This window comes from Diceros bicornis, chromosome 17 (genome assembly GCF_020826845.1).
Source record: "Diceros bicornis minor isolate mBicDic1 chromosome 17, mDicBic1.mat.cur, whole genome shotgun sequence".
Taxonomy (NCBI): Eukaryota; Metazoa; Chordata; class Mammalia; order Perissodactyla; family Rhinocerotidae; genus Diceros; species Diceros bicornis.
This window is the reverse complement of record NC_080756.1, coordinates 54,147,009-54,169,126: the sequence shown is the minus strand read 5'-3', so window position 1 is coordinate 54,169,126 and position 22,118 is coordinate 54,147,009.

Sequence of the window (22,118 nt, the reverse complement as noted above, 5' to 3'; positions counted from 1 at the left end):
GTTGCATTTGAACACAATAATTTGTTGCTACCCTAAACACATGCTTAGTCTTTCTGTTAGGGAAGCCTTTACTGGGATTGTGGTCTAAATACTTATGTGTATGCATGTGTGTGTACACATCTGTACATCTCTTCTTTGATTCCTATCAGTAAAAATTCACACATCCCTATTTAGCAACCCCTGCTGCTTCATAACTTTCCTCTCTCCAGGATTTTCTTGTTCTTTTTCTAGGCCCTCCCTTCTGTTAGTTTTTCACGTTCCCATTTGATGCACCGTGTCCTCTTACACACCTCCCACCTTCTCTCTCTCTCAAATATGTCATACTCCTGTTAGTTTATAACACATCTTGAATTTATTCTATACAGCTTGTTTACCTCTTTCTTCACTCTTCTAGACTTACAAAAACTTGATTTACCAGTGAAGGTAACTTGTTTCCCGCCTCCTTTCTCTCCAGCCTTAGACTGTTCCATGTCTGTCTCAATGAGAGATATGACAATGATTTGGTCTTGTCCTATATTAGTGCTCCATATCATTCTTGCCTTACAGAAATGCTGTCAAGGTTAAACGAGGCAATGATTATAAAGTGCTTACTACACAGTCTGAGACAGGTTACTCAAGCATTAAAAAGTAGCTCTGGTTGTTTGCCATGGAGTGAGTGGGGAGAAATTGAGCTAAAAATAAGCATTTTATGCTGTTAATACGCACTCCAATTTTTGTTTTATTCCCACTTCACATATTGGGTTTAAGGACCTATGGTTAAACTGTAAAAAGGAATAATGCTAATTCCATAGGGGAAGGGTTCAAAACTAACTTTTGCAACATCAATAATAATAAAATACACCCTCCAAAAATTTAAGAAATTTGAATATTTTGCTTCCTCTCTTTCCTCCCCATCTTGTTGCATACTTGGTTTCCAAAATAAAGATTTTAGAATCATATTGTTGTTATTATTGCTGTTATAATCACTAATTTTTCTATAAGTTTTCCATTTCTCTTTCAAGGATTATTTATTACATTCACATAGTTTTATAATCCTAAAGCAATTATTTAGACCTAATTCCCATGTGTTAATTGATTTTATTGCTCATCATCATCACTTTAATATTTTTCTAGATTCTTTAAAAAAAATTTTCTTATTTTTTTGTTATGGTAAAATATACATAATGCAAGGTTTACCATTTTAATGATTTTTAAGTGTACAATTCAATGGCATTAAGTTCATTCACAGTGTTATATAACTATCACCATTACCTATTTCCAAAACTTTTTCATCCTTCCAAACAGAAACTCTGCACCCGCTAAGCAATAGCTCCCCGGTGTCCCCCTGCTCTAGCCCCTTGTAGCCTCTATTCTATTTTCTGTCTCCATAAATTTGCCAAGTCTAGGTACCTCATATAAATGAAATCACACACTATGGTCTATGTCTGGCTTATTTCACTTAGCATGATGTTTTCAAGATTCACCCATGTTATAGCATGTATCACAACTTCATTCATTTTTATGGCTGAATAATATTCCATTACATTTATTTACTACTTTTTTTTGACATATAGCTTTTTACTTTAGTCCAGTCACGCACCACATAAGGACGCTGAGGTCAATGAAGGACTGCACATACGATGGTGGTCCCATAAGATTAGTACCAAATAGCCTACATGTGTAGTAGATTATACCATCGAGGTTTCTGTAAGTACACTCTAGGATGTTTGCACAACAACAAAATTGCCTCAGAAAGTATCCCCATCATTAAGTGATGTATGACTATAGTTGGTAGAACAAAGTATATCTTTGAGTTTAGCTTTTAGTTATTCAGCTGTCACATAACTTTACCTATACTTAATATAAAGCCATCATATTCTCTTACTCATATATCAAATTTGGATTTTCACATATTAATCAAAGAGTTTAAGGTATTTCATCATTTATTCCCCAGTAACTACCAGTTTTGTCTTGTTGATACTGTGATCTTTGGCTATATACCTTTGTATATTCGTTTGAATTTTTTTTTCAGGAAGATTGGTCCTGAGCTAATATCTGTTGCCAATCTTCCTCTTTTTTTCTTTTTTCTCCCCAAAGCCCCAGTACATAGTTGTATATCCTAGTTGTAGGTCCTTCTAGTTCTTCTATGTGGGATGCCACCTCAGCATGGCTTGATGAGTGGTGAGTAGGTCCACGCCCAGGATCCAAACTGGAGAACCCCCGGCCTCTGAAGTGGAATGTGCAAACTTAACCACTACACCACTGGGCCGGCCCCCATTTGAATATTTTTAATTAGATTTCTTTTTTGCATTTAAATAAGTAAAAAACAGGGAAAATTTGATGATACTATTGTTGAGATATATAGGTTTCATGAAATTACAATGGAGATACACACATTAATATGCTGAAATGATGAGTCTTTGGCCTCAATTGAATTTTCATTGCAATTGAACCACTTGATTTTGCCTTTGTGTGAAAGAAAATAGTTAATTTAAGGGGATTAGCTTTCCTTCCCCTATTTTCCCTGTTCCTTCTTTGGGAACTCTCTTTAAATGAGATATGAGGCTTGGAGAAGTGATAACTATCTTGCAACTGTGAAAGCAAGGTCAAGAAGATGGTACAAATTCAAATTAGGTGTCTTGACATCACTGACGCACCACATAATTCTGGATATGCCCATTTCTACAGTTCCTGTTATGTGTAAAAATTAAATGTTCTTACTAATAAAAAAGTGAGACAGTAGAGTATCATGAGAATAAAGACCACATTGTTCCATTTCATCATCATTGTATCCACAGTATGCAGCAATAGTAGATGACAAACAAATATTTCTTGAATGAATGAATACACACAAAATGCTTAATGCATGTTATAAAAGACTGTCAAACAGGTAAGAGGTAGTTAAGAATTTATGGACTTCCCATGTCCTATAACATGTAAACAGCACATTGAAATTTCATATTTATTTATTAATTTTTTTCAATGTTTATTTTCTTATTTTTAAATTATAAACTCTATTTTTTATTGAGGTAACATTGGTTTATAACATTACATAAATTTCAGTTGTATATCTTATATTTCAATTTTTGTGAAGACTACATCATGTTCACCACCCAAGGACTAATTACCGTCTGTCACTGTGCACATGTGCCCATTTACTCCCCTCCCTCTTCCTCTTTGGTAATCACCAATCTAATCTCTATGCCCATGTGTTTGTTGTTGTTGTTTTTATCTTCCACATATGAATGAAATCATACAGTATTTGGCTTTCTCTGTCTGACTTATTTCACTTAGCATAATACCCTCAAGGTGATCTATGTTGTCACAAATGGCACAGTTTTGTCTTTTTTACGGCTGAGTAGTATTCCATTATGTATGTATACCGCATCTCCTTTATCCATTCATCCACTGATGGCTTAGGTTGTTTCCAAGTCTTGGCTATTGTGAATAATGCTGCAATGAACATAGGGGTAAAAATATCATTTTGCATTCATGTTTTTGTGTTCATTGCATAAATACCCAGAAGTGAAATAGCTGGATCATATGGTAGTTCCATTCTTAATTTTTTGAGGAATCTCCATACTGTTTTCCATAGTGGCTGCCCCAGTTTACATTCCCACAAGCAGTGTATGAGACTTCCCTTCTCTCCACAGCCTCTCCAACACTTTTTTCTTGTCTTGTTAATTATAGTCATTCTGATGAGTGTGATGTGATATCTCATTGTAGTTTTGATTTGTGTTTCCCTAATAATATTGTTGAACATCTTTTCATGTAGTTGTTGGCCATCTGTATATATTCTTTGGAAAACTGTCTATTCAGATCTTTATCCAGTTTTTAATTGAGTTGTTTGGTTTTTTTTGTTGTTGTTGGGTTGTATGAGTTCTTTATATGTTTTGGTTATTAACCCCTTATCAGATATATGGTTTGCAAATATCTTCTCCCAATAGTTAGGTGGTCTTTTCACTTTGTTGATGGTTTCCTTTGCTATGCAGAAGCTTTTTAGTTTGATGTAGTCCCATTTGTTTATTTTTTCTTTTGTTCCCTTGCCTGGTGAAACATGGTTTTCAAAAAGATACTGCTAAAACCAATGTCAAGGGGCATACTGCCTATGTTTTCTTCTGGAAGTTTTATACTTTCAGGTCTTACATTCAAGTCTTTAATCCATTTCAAGTTAACTTTTGTGTATGATGTAGGATAATGGTCTACTTTCATTCTTTTGCATATGGCTGTCTAGTTTTCCCAACACCATCTATTGAAGAGACTTTCCTTTCTTCAATGTATGTTTTTGGCTCCCTGGCCAAAAATTAGCTGTCCATTGATGCATGGATTTATTTCTGAGCTCTTGATTCTGTTCCATTGATCTCTGTGTCCATTTTTGTCCCAGTACTGTGCTGTTTCGACTAGTATAGCTTTATAGTATATTTTGAAATCAGGGAGAGTGACACCTACAATTTTGTTGTTTTTTCTCAGGATTCCTTTGGCTATTTAGGGTCTTTTGCTGTTCCACATACATTTTAGGATTCTTTGTTCTGTTTCCATGAAAATGTTGTTGGGGCTTGATAGGGATTGCATTGAATCTGTAGATTGCTTTAGGAAGTAGGGATATCTTAACTATGCTAATTCTTCCAGTCCATGACCATGGGATATCATACCATTTCTTTGTGTCTTCTTTGATTTCTTTTTATAGTTTTCATTGTACAGGTCTTTCACCTCTTTGATTAAATTTATTCCTAGGTATTTGATTCTTTTTGTTGCAACTGTAAGTGGGATTGTGTTTTTTATTTTTCTTTCTGCTATTTTCTTGTTAGTATGCAGAAATGCAAACGATTTTTGTATGTTGATTTTGCACCCTGTAACATTATTATATTTGTTTATTATTTCTAATAGTTTTTTGGTGGATTCTTTAGGGTTTTCTATATTCAGAATCATGTCATCTACAAATAGTGCAGTTTTACTTATTCTTTTCAAATTTGGATCCCTTTTATTTCTTTTTCTTCCCTGATTTCTCTGGCTAGGACTTCTAATACTATGTTAAATAAGAATGGGGAAAGTGGGCACCCTTGTCTTGTTCCTGTTCTTAGAGAAATAGCTTTCAGTTTTTCACTATTGAGTATGATGTTAGCTGTGGGTTTGTCATATATGGCCTTTATTATGTCAAAGTACTTTCCTTCTATACCCATTTTATTCAGAGTTTTTATCGTAAATGGATGCTATATCTTGTCGAATGCTTTCTCTGTGTCTATTGAGATGATCATGTGATTTTTATTCTTCATTTTGTTAATATGGTGTATCACGTTGATTGATTTGCAGATTTTGAACCATCTTTCCATCTCTGGAATGAATTCCACTTGATCGTGGTATATGATCTTTTCAATGTGTTGTTGTATTCGATTTGCTAGTATTTTTGTTGAGAATTTTTGCATCTATGTTCATCCATGATATTGTCCTGTAATTTTCTTTTTTTGTGTTGCCCTTTTCTGGTTTGGTATCAGGTTAACGTTGCCTTGTAGAATGAGTTAGGAAGTGTCACCTCCTCTCCATTTTGTTGGAAGACTTTGAGAAGGATAGGTACTAAATCTTCTTTGAATGTTAGGTAGAATTCACCAAGGATCTGTCTGGTCCTGAACTTTTGTGTTTGGGGAGGGTTTTGATTACTGTTTCAATCTCTTTACTAGTGATCTGTCTACTTAGATTCTCTATTTCTTCTTCATTCAGTTTTGGCAGGTTGTAAGACTCTAGAATTTATCCATTTCTTCTAGATTATCCAATTTGTCGACATATAGCTTTTTGTAGTATTCTCTCATAATCCTTTGTATTTCTGTCGTGTCCATTGTAATTTCTCCTCCTTTGTTTCAGATTTTTTTTATTTGAGCCTTCTCTCTTTTTTTCTTCGGGAGTCTAGCTAAAGATGTGTCAATTTTGTTTTTCTTTTCAAAGAACCAGCTCTTAGTTTCACTGATTTTTCCCTATTTTTTGTCTCTATTTCATTTATTTCAACTTTGATTTTTATTATTTCCTTCCTTATACTTATTTTTTTTTTGTTTGGTGAGGAATATTGGCCCAGAGCTAATACCTGTTACCAATCTTCCTCATTTTTATTTTTTTGCTTGAGGAAGAGTGGCCCTGAGATAACATCTGTGCCCATCTTCCTCTATTTTGTATTTGGGTCACTGCCACAGTGTGGCTTGATGAGTGGTATAGGTCCACACTTGGGATCTGAACCCATGAACCCAGGCTGCAGAAGCAGAGCATGCCGAACTTAACCATTACACCACGGGGCCAGCCCCTGCTTATACTGATATTGAGTTTTGTTGTTTTTATTTTTCTAGTTCCTTTAGGTACATTGCTAGGTTGTTTATTTGAGATTTTTCTTATTTCTTGAGATAGGCCTGTATTAATATGCACTTTCCTCTAACTACTGCTTTTGCTGTGTTGCATAAATTTTGGTATGTTATATTTTCATTTTCTTTTGTTTCCAGGTATTTTTTTTTTATTTCTCTTTTGATCCAATGGTTATTCAGTAGCATTTTGTTTAATCTCCACATATTCGTGGCTTTTTCAGTCTTTTACTTGTAGTTGATTTCTAGTTTCATACCGTTGTGGTCAGAAAAGATGTTTAGTATTATTTCAATCTTAAATTTATTGAGACTTGTTTTATGGCCTAATATGTGATCTATCCTGGAGAATGTTCCATGTGCATTTGAAAAGAATGTGTATTCTGTGGGGTTTTTTTGATGGAATGTTCTGTATATATCTACTAAGTCCATCTGGTATAATGTGTCGGTTAAGCCCAATGTCTCCTTGTTGATCTTCTGTTTGGATGATCTACCCATTGATGTAAGTGGAATGTTAAAGTCCCATACTCTTATTGTATTACTGTCAATTTTTCCTTTTATATTTGTTAATAATTGCTTTTATATTTGGGTGCTCCTATATTGGATGCATAGATATTTACAAGCGCTATGTCTTCTTGTTGGATTGTTCCCTTTATCATTATGTAATGCTTCTCTTTGTCTCTTGTTTCAGTTTTTGTTTTAAAGTCTATTTTGTCTGAGACAAGCATTCTTATTCCTAATTGTGGTTTTTCTTTTCACCTTAAGTAAGTCCCTTTAACATTTCTTGTAAGGCCTATTTAGTGGTGATGAACTCCTTTAGTTTTTGCTTGTCTGGAAAACTCTTTATCTATCCTTGCATTCTGAATGATAACCTTGCCAGGTAGAGTATTCTTTTCTGTAGGGTTTTTCCTTTCAGCACTTTAAATATATTGTGCCACTCTCTTCTAGCCTGTAAGATTTCTGCTGAGAAATCAGCTGGTAGCCTTATGGAGTTTCCTTGCGTGCAACTTGTTGCCTTTCTCTTGTAGCTTTTAGGACTCTCTCTTTAATACTTGACATTTTAATTATAATGTGTCTTGGTGTGGGCCTCTTTGGGTTCATCTTGTTTGGTGCTCTCTGTGCTTCCTGTATCTGGATGTCAGTTTCCTACATTAGGTTAGGAAATTTTTCAGCTATTCTTTCTTCAAATAGGTTCTCTGCCCCTTTGTCTCTCTCTTCTCCTTCTTGACACCTATAACATGAATGTTAGTACATGTGATGTTGTCCCAGAGGTCCCTTAGATTGTCCTCATTCTTTTTAATTCTTTTTTCTGTTCTGTTTGGGCAATTTCCTCTTCTTTTTCATCCAGATCGCTGATCCATTCTTCTGTCATCTACTCTGCTGATGATTCCCTCTAGCAAATTTTTTATTTCCATTATTGTATTCTTCACTTCTGATTAGTTCTTTTTTATATTTTCCAATCTTTGTTGAAGTTTTCACTGTATTCATCTATTTTCTTCCCAAAATCAGTGAGCATCCTTATGACTATTAATTTGTTCTCTTTATCAGATAGATTATCTCTGTTTCATTTAGTTTTTTTTTTTTTTTAGGTTTTGTTTTGTTCCCTTATTTGGAACATATTCCTTGTTTCCTCATTTTGCATACTTTTCTGTGCTTAAATCTATGTATTAGTTGGATCAGCTATGTCTCCCAATCTTGGAAATGTGGCCTTATGTCAGAGGTGCCTTATGGAGCCTAGCAATGCACTTTCCTCTCATCACCCATTCCAAATGTTCCAAGAGTCTCCCCTGTGTGGGTTACATGTGCCCTTCTTTGTGGTGGGGTTGCTCTTGTGTGGGCACATGGATAGGCTAGGTTGGCCCCCATACTGACTGGTTGTAAGACTCAGCTCTGTGTGGCTGCTATGATCACTTTATTGGGCTGGGCACAGCTGGTTGTGAGGTCTAACAGCGCCAAACTACCTTTTTGCTGTTAAATGAGTCAGGCCTCCAGTGTGGCTGGGTGCTAGGCTCAGGGGCTCACAATTGCTGCAGGCCTCAGATGTGGATCTCTGCCATTGCAGCTTTTGTTGGCTCTCTCAGGAGCTCAGATGAGTGGGGCCAGCCCCAGGTGCAGCATCACACAATCATATCAGGTATTGGAAGGTGGGGAGGATCCCCTGTGTGGCTGTTTGAGATGGCCAGTGGCACAAGTCTGCTGTGGCCAACATGCCCCACCATTTGCAGGCCTACGCACCCCATCAATGCAGCCTACATACAGGCACACCCTACTGCATCAAGGTGGACCCACTTACCCACTGCAGATGTCCCACACACTCTGCCTATATGGACTCACAAGCTTGCCATGGGCTTGCTTGTGGGTGGGTCCAGTCCCTGGGTTGGACTGTTTGCCCTGGCTGTGCTGGATTAAACTGGTGCTCCAGTGGGCAGGCAAACCCCTGCACTAACAGGTTAGAGGAAGGAATCCAATGGTGTCTGCCCATGTATGTGTCAGCACAACTGAACTCGGTAACAATAATGGTGCTGCCAATGACTCAGTTCTTGGGGAGGTGGGCCCAGCTGCCTCCTACCTATCTAAGATGCACTCAGAGCTTAGTAAGTGAATCTCTTTTACCAATGGACTATGCACTTTTCTTTCTGGTGTTTTTGTGTTGGTTTCTAAAATGGGTGAATCTGTGCATAGGCCTTTTAAGAGCAGGGTTTCTTTCTCTGAAGTTTGATAGTTTTTCTGGGGATATTCCCTGTTGGTTTTCAAAGGCGGGTATTATGGGATCTCTTCTCAGTTGTGCTGAATCTAATTGCCGGGATGCTTATAATGGCATAGATCCCCCATTCAGATCCCTCTGTTACCCTGGAAAAAGCTTTGTACATTAAAGATTGCTCCCAGACATGACGCATCTCAACTAAGATGTGTTTCTTTCATCAGCAGAGGTTTATTTCTGCCTCTTCCACCCTTGTCAGTGTTGTCCCTTGTTGTGGGTGTTCTTTTTATCCAGTTTCCAGATCTCTCTCAGAGGAAATTGCCCCACAGGTAATTGTAGATTTGTTGTGTCCATGGGAGGAGGTGAGTCCAGAGTCTTCCTACACTGCCATCTTCCCAGAATCCCAATATCAAATGTTTTGAATTAGTTAATAATATTGTTTAGGTGACATCATCAAAATGGCAGACAAGAAGCAAAAGGCCCTCCTTCCCCCATAAATACACTGAGTTAACAACAACATACAGACCAGAATAACTCTGTGGGAACTCTAAAGACCAGTTGAAATGCTACAGCATCCAGGCCACAGTAAAACAAAGAAGATATTCCAATGAAATAATAGGAAAACTCATGGCATTTGACACACACATTCATGTCCCTCCCTCTATGTGGCAAAGAATGAAGCAACAAGCAGGAAATCTCCCATACTAGGGTTCCTCCCTTGGACAGAAACAAAAGAATGGACTGTCCATCCAATGTTCTGGCTTGTCTACGGCTGCCCCAGAGAATAGTTCCTGTCTTGCCTGACTTGGAGTGCTGAAAGGACCAGTGCCAGAATTTGGAAGTCACTGAAAACAGAGGTGAGCAACAGAGGCAAGAACATTTGAGCTGCAATTCTGTAGGCCAATACTAGAGAGAGCAAGAGATCCAAAAAGGTTTGAGAGGTCCTAGAATCTCCAGCTGGACCATAGGTGCTGGTCTTCCACTTCTCAAAGCCAGCACAGAAAGACTGGCAGAGGTGGTTGTTTTTTTTAAATACCCAAACCCAGCAAAAAGTTACAAGGCATACAAAGAAATAGGGAAACATGGCCCAATCAAAGGAACAAAATAAAACTCTAGAAACTGACCCTAAAGAAACACAAATATATGAAATACCTGATAATTTAAAATAATTGTCATAAAGATGTTCAATGAGCTAAAAGAGAACAAAGATACACAAATAAATAAAATCAAGAGAATAATGCATTAAAAAAAATGAGAATATCAACAAAGAGAAAATATAGAAAAGAACCCAACAAAAATTCTGGATCTGAAAAAAAAAAAATAGCTGAACTAAAAAACTCATTGGAAGGGCTCCAGAGAAGACTTGATCAGGCAGAAGGAAGAATCAGCAAATTAGATAGGTCATCCAGTCAGAGGATCAAAGAGAAAAAAATAATGAAGAAAAGTGAAGAATGCCTGAGGAGCTTATGAACCACTATCAGGTGCACCAATATATATACATTGTGAATCCCAGGAGGAAAAGAAAGAAAGATGCAGAGGGCTTATTTGAAGAAATAATGGCTGAAAACTTCCCAAATCTGAGGAAAGAAATAAACATACAGATTCAAGAAGCTTAAAGAATTCTGACTAGAATAAATTCAAAGAAAACTACACCAAGACACATTATAATCAAACTGTCTAAAATCAAAAACAAAGAGAGAATCTCAAAAGCAGCAAGAGAAAAGCAGTTTGTCACATATAAGGGAGTTTCATAGATTATCACTGGATTTCTCAGCAGAAACTTTGCAGGTCAGAAGAGAGTGGGATAATACTGTCAAAATGCTGAAAGAAAGAGAAACTGTGCACCAAGAAGACTGTATCCAGCAAAAGTTTCATTCAAAAATGAAGGAAAAGTTAAGACTTTTCAAGACAAACAAAAGCTGCAGTTCATTACCACTGGACTTGTTCTACAAGAAATGCTAAAGGGTGTCCTTCAAGTTGAAATGAAAAGACAGTAGATAGCAACACAAAGCCATATGAAAATATAGGATCTTCCGGTAAGGGTAAACACATGGACACATACAGTAACCTGTACTATTGTAATTTTGATGGACAGAATTTAAATGACAAAAACATTAAAAAAAACTGTTAATCTAAGTGAATGGGTATACAATATTTAAAGATATAATTTGTGACATCGATTACATAAATTAGGAGGTGTGGAGCTGTAAAGGAGTAGGAGTAGAATTTTTGTGTTCAATTGAATTTAAGTTTCCGTTAGTTTAAAATAGAATGTCATTACTTTAAGATATTTTATGTAATTGCAATGTTTACCACAAACAACTTATCTATAGAGTATACACAAAAAGCAATGAGAAGAAAATCAAAGCATATTGCTACTAAAAAGGAAAGAAACACAAAGGAAGGAAATAGAGCATAAAGGAGGGACAAAAAAAGCCACAAGGCATACAAAAAACAATTATCAAAATGGCAATAGTAAGCCCTTCCCTATCAGCAATTACTTTGAAAGTAAATGGATAAACTCTCCAATCAAAATACATAGATTTGCTGAATGGCTTAAAAAAACAGGATCCAACAACTCTATGTCGACTACAAGAGACTCACTTTAGATCTAAGGACACACATAGGCTGAAAGTGAAAGGATAGATAAAGACATTCTATGCAAATGATAACCAAGGGAGCAGACATGGCTAAACTAACATAAGACAAAATAGACATTAATTCAAAACTGTTACAATAGACAAAGAACGACATTATATAATGATAAAAGGGTCAATTCATCAAGAATATATAACAATTATAAATTTTTATGCACAAGACCTCAGAGTTCCAAAATATATGAAGTGTGAACTTTAAGAGACTTGAAGGGGGAAATAGACAGCAACATAATAATAGTAGAACTCTTCATCCCCAAATTCCATAATGGACAGACAATCAGACAGAAGATCAATAGAAAATAGAGGACTTGAATAAAACTTTAGATTAAATGGACCTAACAGACATAAACAAAACACTTTGCCCAGCAACAGCAGAATATACATCCTTCTCAACTGCATATGGAATGTTCTCCAGGTTCGACCATGTGGTAGGCCACAAAAAGAAGTCTCAACATTTTCAAGAAGAATGAAATTATACAAAGTGTGTTGCCAGTCACAGTAGAATTAAACCAGAAATTGGTAGAAGGAAAAAGAGAAAATTCATGCATGTGTGGAATTAAGCAGCATACTCTTAAACAACAAGAGTCAAAGAAGAAATCACAAAGGAAATTAGAAAATACTATGAGTTGAATGAAAACAAAACACAACATACAAAAATCATGATATGCAGTGAAATTAGTACTCAGATGGAAATTTATAGTTGTGAATGCCTGCATTAAAAAGAATAAATATCTCAAATAAATTACCTAACTCTGACCCTTAAGAAACTGGGGGGAAAAAAGGGCAAACTAAACTCAATGCTATCAGAAGGAAGGAAATAATTGAGATTAGAGGGAGATACATAAAGTAGAGAATAGAAAAGCAATAGAAAATGGACCTAACAGACATATACAGAACATTCCCTTCGACAGCAGCAGAATACACATTTATCTAAAATGCACACAGAAAATTCTCTAGGATAGTGAACATGCTAGGCCACAAAAAAGTCTTAACAAATTTAAGAAGATTGAAAACATATATATTACAAAGCCACGGTAATCAAAACAGAATGGTACTGGCATAAAAATAGACATATAGACCAAAAAAACAAAATATAGAGCACGAGAATACATCATCACACTTACAGTCAACTGATCTTTGACAAGGATGCCAAAAATACACATGGGGAAAGGATAGCCTCTTCAGTTAATAGTGTTGGGAAAACTGGACATCTTCAAGCAAAAGACTAAAATTGGATCCCTATCTTATACCACTTTCAAAAATTAACTCAAAATGGATTAAATATTTAAATGTAAGGCTTGAAACCCTAAAACTTCTAGAGAAAATGTAAGGAAAAACTTCTTAATATTGGCCTTGGCAATGCTTTCATGGATATGCACCAAAAGCACAGACAACAAAAGCAAAAATAGACAAGTGGGATTACATTAAACTAAAAAGCTTCTGCACGGCAAAGGAAACAACAAAATGAAAAGGCAACCTATAGAATGGGAGAAAATATTTGCAAGTCATATATCTGATTAAAAAAAGGTTATATCCAAAATATATAAGGAACTCCTATAACTCAAGAGAAATAAAAACAATCTGATTTAAAATGGGCAAAGGATCTGAATGGAAATTTTTCCAAAAAAGACATACAAGTGGGTGAGAGATATATGGAAAAGGTGCTCAACATCACTAATCATCAGGCAAATGCAAATAAAAACCATAATGATCACCTCACACCTGTTAGAATGGCTATTATCAAAAAACAAAGGATAAAAAGTATTGACAAGGATGTAGAGGAAAGGGAAGACTTGTACACTGTCAGTAGGAATATAAATTGGTACAGCCACTATGGAAAACAATATGAAGGTTCCTCAAAAAATTAAAAATGGAACTACTATATGATGCATAATCCCACTTCTGGGATTATACCCAAAGGAAAAGAAGCAACCTACACATGCACTGACAGATGAACGGATAGAGAAAATGTGGTATATTCATATGATGAAATATTCTTCAGCCTTAAAAGAAGGGAAATCCTGCTCTTTGTGACAACATGGGATGAACCTGGAGGCCATTTTGCTAAGTGAAATAAGGTAGACACAGGACAAATACTACATGATACCACTTACATGAGATATCCAAAATAGTCAAACTTATAGAAGAAGAGAGTAGAATGGTGGTTACCAGGGACTAGGGGGAGGAGAAAAAGGGAGTAGTAGTCAAAGGGTACGAATTTTCAGTTACACGAGATGAATTAGTCCTAGAGATCTACTATGCAGCACAGCGCCTATAGTAAACAATACTATGTTATATACTTACAAATTTGCTGAAAGTAGATGTTAAATATTCTTATCATAAGAAAGTAATAATAATAAGGAGGGCAAGAGGAATCTTTTGGAAGGGATGGATATTATAGCATAGATTGTAGTGATAGTTTCATGGGTATATATTTATCTCCGAACTCATTAAGTTTTATACATTAAACATGTACAATTTTTTTATTTCAGTTATATCTCAATAAAACGGTTTTTTAAAAGAAAAATAATAGAGAAAAATAACAGTAAAAATTTGCCTCTGAAAGTATCAACGAAATTAAAAAAACTTGTCTAGACTAAGGAAAAAGAGAAGACTCGAATCATTAAAATCAGAAAAGTGCAGATATTACTAACAACCTGACAGGAATAAAAATAATTAGAATGCTATAAACAACTGTACACCAACAAATTATATAACCTAGATGAAATAAACAAACTCCTAGAAACACATAAACTATCAAAACTGACTAAAGAATAAATAGAAAATTTGCATAGACAAATCCCTATAAGAAGTAAAGAGATTTAACTAGTAATCAGAACTTCCCAACAAATAAAAGGCCAGGACCAGATGGCTTCACTGGTGAATTCTACCAAACATTTAAAGAAGAATTAACACCATATGGAGACTAATATCACTTATGAATATAGATGCAAAAGTTCTCACTAAAATACCAAAAATTAACTCCAACAGCGTATTAAAAGGATTATAAACCATGACCAAGTGGGATTTATTCTAGGAATGTAAGTGTGGTTCAAAATAAGAAAGTAAATCAATGTAATACACCACATTAATAGAATTAATAGAATGTAATACATCACATTAATAGATCACATCTATGATCCTGTCAATAGATGCAGAAAAAGAATTTGACAAAATCCACCATCCTTTCATGATAAAAACACTCAATTAAATGTGAATAGAAGGTAGCATCCTCACCTGATAGAGTGTATTTATGAAAACCCTACAGCCAACATTATACTCAATGGTGAAAGAATGAAAGATTGCCCCCTACGATCAGGAACAAGCCAAGGATGTCTGCTTTCACCACTTCTATTCAACATTGTACTTGAAGTTCTAACTAGATTAATTAGTCAATAAAAAGAAATAAAAGCATCTAATTCAGAAACAAAGAACTACAACTATCTCTATTTTTAGATAACATGATCTTATGTATAGGAAATCCTAAAGAATACATGAAGAAAGTGTATTAGCGCTAATAAATTTGCAAAGTTGCAGGATACAAAATCAACACACAAAAATCCGTTGTATTTCTATACAATAGTGAAAAAAATTCAAAAAAATTAGGAAACCAATTCCATTTACATAGCATCAAAAGAATAAAATACTCAGGAATAAATTTTAGCAAAGAGATGAAGACTTGTGTACTGAAAACTATAAAACATTGCTGAAAACAATTTTAAAATATCTAAATAAACAGAAAGAATCTCATGTTCATGGATTAGAAAACTTTAAATCGTTAAGATGGTAATATTCTCCAAAATAATCTATAGATTCAACGCAATCTATATCAAAATCCCAATGGCGTTTGTTGCGGAACTGGAGAAGCCAATGCTAAATTCCCCCCATACAGAATTGCAAGGGATCCTGAATAACCAAAACAATCTTGAAAAAGGGCAAAGTTGGAGGATTCATGCTTCTCAATTTCAAAACTTACTATGAAGCTACAGTAATTAAAACAATGTGGTACTGGCATAAGGATAGATATAAAGATCAATGAAATAAGAGTGTGAGTCCAGAAACAAGCACATATATCTATGGTGTATTGATTGTTAACAAGGATGCCAAGAATATTCTATGAGGGAAAGAATAATCTTTTTAACATATTGTGCTGGCACAACTGGATATCCATATATAAAAAGATAAAGGTAGACTTTACCTCACACAATATACAAAAATTAATTTTAAATGGATCAAAGAACCAAATGTAAGGGCTAAAACTATTAACAGTTAGAAGAAAACACAGAGGTAATTCTTCATAACCTTGGGTTTGTCAATGGTTTCTTAGATATGACGCCAAAAACACAAGTAACAACAAGATAAATTGGACTAATCAAAATTAAAAACTTTTGTGCATCAAAGGATACTTTTAAGAGAGTGAGAAAACAACATTCCCTGTAGAATGGGAAAAATATTTGCAAATCATATATCTGATAAAGGTCTACTATCCAGAATATACAAAAACTTCTACCACTCAAAAACAAAAACACGAACAACACAATGTTAAACAGAACTTGAATAAACATTTCTCAAAAAAGATATACAAATGGCCAACAAGCATAAGAAAGGATGCTCAATGTCTTTAGTTATTAGGGAAATCCCAATCAAAACCACAATGAGATACCACTTTATGCCCACTAAGATGATTGTAATCAAAAAGAGGAACAAGAACAAGTCTTGGTAAGGATGTGTGGAAATTGAAACCCTCATATATTTCTGGTGGGAATGTAAAATGGTGCAACCACAGTGGAAAACAGTTGGTGGTTCCTCAATAAATTAAACATACAATTATAATTTGACCAGCAATCCTGTGAATAGGTATATACCCAAAGAATTGAAAACAGTTGTCCAAATAAAACTGGCACGTGAACGTTTATAGCAGTGCTATTCACAATAGCCAAAACCCCCAGTGTCCACCAACTGATAAATCAATAAACCTAATGTAGGATATTCCTGCAATGGAATACTAATCAGCCATGAAAAGGAATGAAATTCTGATACATCCTACAATGTAGATAACCCTTGAAAACATTATGCTAAGTCAGAGAAACCAGAAACAAAAGGCACATATTGTATGGTTCCACTTATATAAAATATCCAGAATAGGCAAGTCCATAAAGACAGAAAACAGAGACTAGGGGGAAGGTAAAACAGGGGGTAAGTGCTTAATGGATACAGAATTTCCTTTTGGGTGAAGAAAATATTCTGGAACTAGATAGTGGTGATGGTTGAACAACATTGTAAATATGCTTAATACCACTGCATTGTATACTTTAAAATGTTTAAAATGGTAAATTTTATGTTATATATATTTTACCACAATAAAAAAATAAATTTTAAAATCCTTTGACTTTCTCACGGTTTTCTGTAGGTCAGAATTGGAGATGTGAAATAGATCCTACCTCTTGCTAGGAGGAATATGAAAGAGTTTGCAACCATGTTTAATCCTCTACACTTAACTTGGGATGATTTAATAAAACTTTCTTTTATTGATCAATTTCCTTCATTGTGGATTTTACAGGGGTGTGGTGGAAAAGGAAAAGCCTGGTGATATGTTTGTGCTGTGATGGCAGTAAGCTTTATTCTTTTGTAAAGCAGAGGAAACATTCACTGTAATTTTACTAAATACTACTAAAAATTTTACCAAGATTAGTAAGAGGGCCAAGACCAAGCTTTTGTATTTTAGTAATTACAAAACCCCAACTAGAGAACTTCAGTGCCTTCCCTTAGATTAAGTTCAATTTCCAAAAATAAGTTTTCAAATCATCGGAAATTCTTCTTAAGGGAATAAATATGTTAAGGTTATATTGAAGTGTTTTGGGACAATTTAAGGAAGCAAATATGAATTAGAAAAAATTATTTAAAAGTCAGTGGATTATGCCAGGAGTTTAAAATGGTATTTAAAAAAATATTTGTATCATTAGCAATTATGTTATATTAAATGTTAGTGAATGTTAATAATAGTTTTTAAAATTAGTGTTAACTATTCATTTGAATTTATATATGCTTAAAATTGATATATCATGAAAATACCACCTTATTTAACCATCTGTCATTAATTCATATGTGCTGTCTTGCTTGTGGGGTTTGATGTAGCGTTACCTGATAAAATATAGAACATCCAGTTAAATACCAATTTCAGAAAAAATGAATAATTTTTAGTATGTTTCTTATGCAATATTTGGGATATAATTCTATTAAAATATTTATCTGAAATTCAAATTTAAGTGAGCATCCTATATTTTATCTGCCAAATTTGACAACTCTGGTTTAATGCTAAAAAGAAGTATAATTTTATGTTAAAGGTATTTAAAGGTTGAGGGAAGATTTGCAGGTTTAATTTCTATTTTAAATATTATTATTTATTTAAATTTGTTTATTATATATGAATATATGCATATATGTGTATAAGACACATACATGTCCATATATATGTGTGTGTGTGTGTACACGTGTACCGCTGAGTGAAAATAGATACTACTGGAGACTGCAGGCACCTTGGGTACTGCTGTAGCCAAAGGCACATACTTATGGCCCTCAGAAAAATCCAGTGTGATGCTTTAACTAAAGCTGAGATGAATGATGAAGTCAAATTTTACCACATTGGGATGCTTATGTAGAATACAATAGTTAAGACAAACAAATGTTAAATTTTAAAATTTATTTAAATCTTTAATAACTATTTTAATTTACATGGCTACCATAACAAAATACCCTAGACTGGGTGGCTTAAAGAGCAGAAATATATTTCCTCCCAGTTCTGGGAGCCAGAAGTCTAAGATCAGGGTGCCAGCCTGGTTAGTTTCCGGTGAGAGCTCTGTTCCTGGCTTGCAGTCCACTATCTTCTCTCTGTCCCCTCACATGGTTTTTTTTTTTTTGTGCATGCGTGGAGAGAGAGAGAGAGAGAGACAGACAGACAGACAGAGACAGAGAGCGAGCGCTCTCTGGTGGCTCTTCTTATAAGGACACTGACCCTTTCGGATCAGAGTCCCACCATTATGACCTCATTAACCTTAATTACTTCCTTAGAGGCTTCATCTCCAAATACAGCCACACTGGGGGTTAGGGATTCAACATATTAATTTGGGGGGGGGGTGGGAACACAAGCATTCAGTCCATAACAATAACTAAAATGAATTTATATTTAAAAGTGACTGAAAATTTATGTAACAGACTGAAATGTCATTAAGAGAGTCTACTATCTTGTGGGATAGAGGGAGTTTTGTGGAGAAAGTTACAGAAGTTGTTGAAAAAATAAGGCTATAATATGCTCGTATGTAAATGAATTAGGATACTTCAAATCCATCCGATTATATGTATAACTGTCTTGCCTATGTAATTTTGTGATTTGGTTGTAAAATATAATAGCATAAACTGTTAAGCCATATTGTTATTCCAAGCACTCTGAAAACTAAAAACCTCCTATGAGGCATATTACAAAAAGAAAGTAATACATTCAAACACAATGTCTCCTAAATGTTGCAGGGCCTCCAGACTACCTTCTTTCATATAACACACCTTATATGCTATAACTAAGTTATAGATCAAAAAATTTTTTATAGATGGAAAGATCTTTAGAAATCAATCTAGTCTAACATTATTTTCAATTGCATAGAATGAAACTCTTTGGATACAAGGACTTTTTCATATTTCCACTATCTATAATAGTCCTTAGCATTTAGTAAACATTTAATAATTTTGATAAAAGAAAATACATACTCACTGACTGATTGAATAAATCTGAATCTTAAAGATTGCCTAACATTTAGAACTTTAATTTCTTTATCCCTTTTACCTTTTTAAAATTCTTTCCATCTATTATTTTATTTTAACCTGTTTAGAAGTGCAGTTATAGCCATATTTTACAGAGAAGGCAACTACCATGTAAAAGGATAATTAAATGACTTGCCTAAATTACAAAGCTGAAAGACAGAATTAGGCTACCTATTCTTTTTTAACGTTTCATTGCAGCCTGAAACTTTACATTACAGCTTGGCAACCTTCACTCTCAATAACCTACTGTATACCTATAGGTTACCTGGCTAGCCCAATTTCAATATAGGACATTATTCCCTGATTTGGCTTCAGAAATTAGTTTTCTTGCTGCAGATCAGATATCATAACCAGTACTTTGATAAAACGATTCAATCTAAAGAAATGTGGAAAACTGTTCACAATCATTAAAAAAATAAAACTTGAACAGTCCTATTTGCAGTGCAGTACATTGAGTCAGGCCAGTAAAGACAAACTGTTGTGCTTGTTTCAGCAGAATGTCTTCTCTCTCTCATTCCTGCCTGTTCTTGGTGAATTTTTCCAATTAGAATTTCCTGTGGGCTTACGGAGTTTTGAGGAGGTGGGTGATGTTTCATTGCCCTCCCCTCCATTATCAATTTCTAGTACTATTACTATTCTAGGTAAAGGACATAGATTACAACTGCTTACGTAAATTTGAGAATATGAGCACAGTATTCCAGGATCTGTCTATCCCACTATACGGTGTGTGTGAGTGTGTGTGCGTGCTATCCCAGTCAACAGCATCAATCAGTTTGTCCCATTCAGTGTTTGATTCATGCCTCCACTTTGGATAGGCTACATTAATTTTGGCTTTATATATGCAAAATCTAACTTTGCAAGTCCTTCACACTTTAATGTACGATTTTTTTTCATCTTATCTAGCTTTCTCATGAAATTATTTCAATTATCTGAAACAACAGCCTTCTCATTCAAGACTTGCTGACAATGCAAGACATGAATTTATCGTCCTATAATTTTTCTATATCTCTAGGCTTGCAGAGGAATGAGCTTATCTCAGGGTAAACCTTAGAGATTCAGCCAATGGAAATATCTTCATTTATTATATCTATGTTAATTTGAAGCAGATGCAGAGCTAGTAGCTTCTGGAGTCTGTGATTACTGATATAAATGGAGAAGGAGATAACAGAGGGGAGTTAATCAAGTATTGCAAACTTGGTATCATTAGCATCCAAGTAAGAACTGCCAATTTTTCTATCATTTCACAACCAAGTCTTCGTATATATGCCAGTTTTAAGAAAAAATTTGCTAAAATGTGTACTTGAGTCATTAATCTCCATCTTTGTCCTCTTGCTCCATTTTGATGTCTTGCTTTACGTGTACCTTACTCATTCTGTATGAGACTGCCTTCTTCCCACTCATCTGCGACCCCTTATTTGAGCTTGTTGACTCCATTAGAACAGACAAGAGACATAGCTTCTTATAGTTTGATTAATCAGTGATTCACATAATTTTGGAGATTTTATTAGTTTCACAGATGATAGGAGTGGAGCCTTGATGAAAATGAACTGATACATAAACTTTATAGGGATTGCACTTTATTAGAATGGTCTTAAGGATACATTTTAATCCAAAGGCTACCACAAAATCTCAGGCTGGGCAATGTTCACTGAGATTAGCTCCTCTGGTCGCCCAGGTTCTCATTGGGAGCCAGAATTGCGTTGGTGTCCAATGACAAAGTCCTCTGGGTCACAGGAAACCTTGAGTAGGAGCTGATCAACTCTCTTATACCACTAAATTTGTCACCCTGCAACTCGAACATAATTATCTTACATTATTACAAAAACTACAATCAATTCTTGTTATTCATGGTAGTTATGTTCTTTATTAAATAAGATGTCTCTAAACAGAAGCACACATAAAACAAGATTGTGTGTTGATTGGTTGACAAAAATGTTGTGACCACTGGCTCACAAGAACTTAATCCTGTATTTCCCCTAGGAGCAATTTTTCAATATTCACTAATTCAGTGCTCACGGTGACGTTATAGAACATATGTTCAAGACTATTGTATAGTGTATATAGTTTTATATTGTTTTTTAAAGTGACATTTTGATATATTTCCATGTTATTAAAATTTTCTTAACATTTTTAGACATACGCACTTGATTCTTGTCATTCACAGCAGTTATGATGTATAAAGTCACTCTGAACACCGAATTAGCAAATAGTGAATAATTGCTCCGAGGAGAAATACAGGAGTAAGTTCTTGTGAGCCTCTGGTCACATTTTCACCAACCAATCAATATATAACCTTGTTATATGTGTGTTTCTGTTTAAAGACACCTTATTTAACGTATGTTGTTGATTCATTAACATTGAACTCAGGGCCAACAGCACTATAACCCACGCCTGAACAAAATTTGTATAACACATATTTTCTCTCTAAGGCACATTACAGTCTTCTTGCACTTAGGAACACTAGACAATACTTCAGCATTGTGTTCTGTGGCCAATTTAAACAGTAAAGTCGCTAAGAAAAATTTTAAAATGTGACACTAAAGAAACTGTGCATAGGATACTTATTTACAGTATGATGGCTGAAACAAAAAGGCAGAGTTTCACCTTGTTCAGCCTCAGCCAGGAATGTGCACA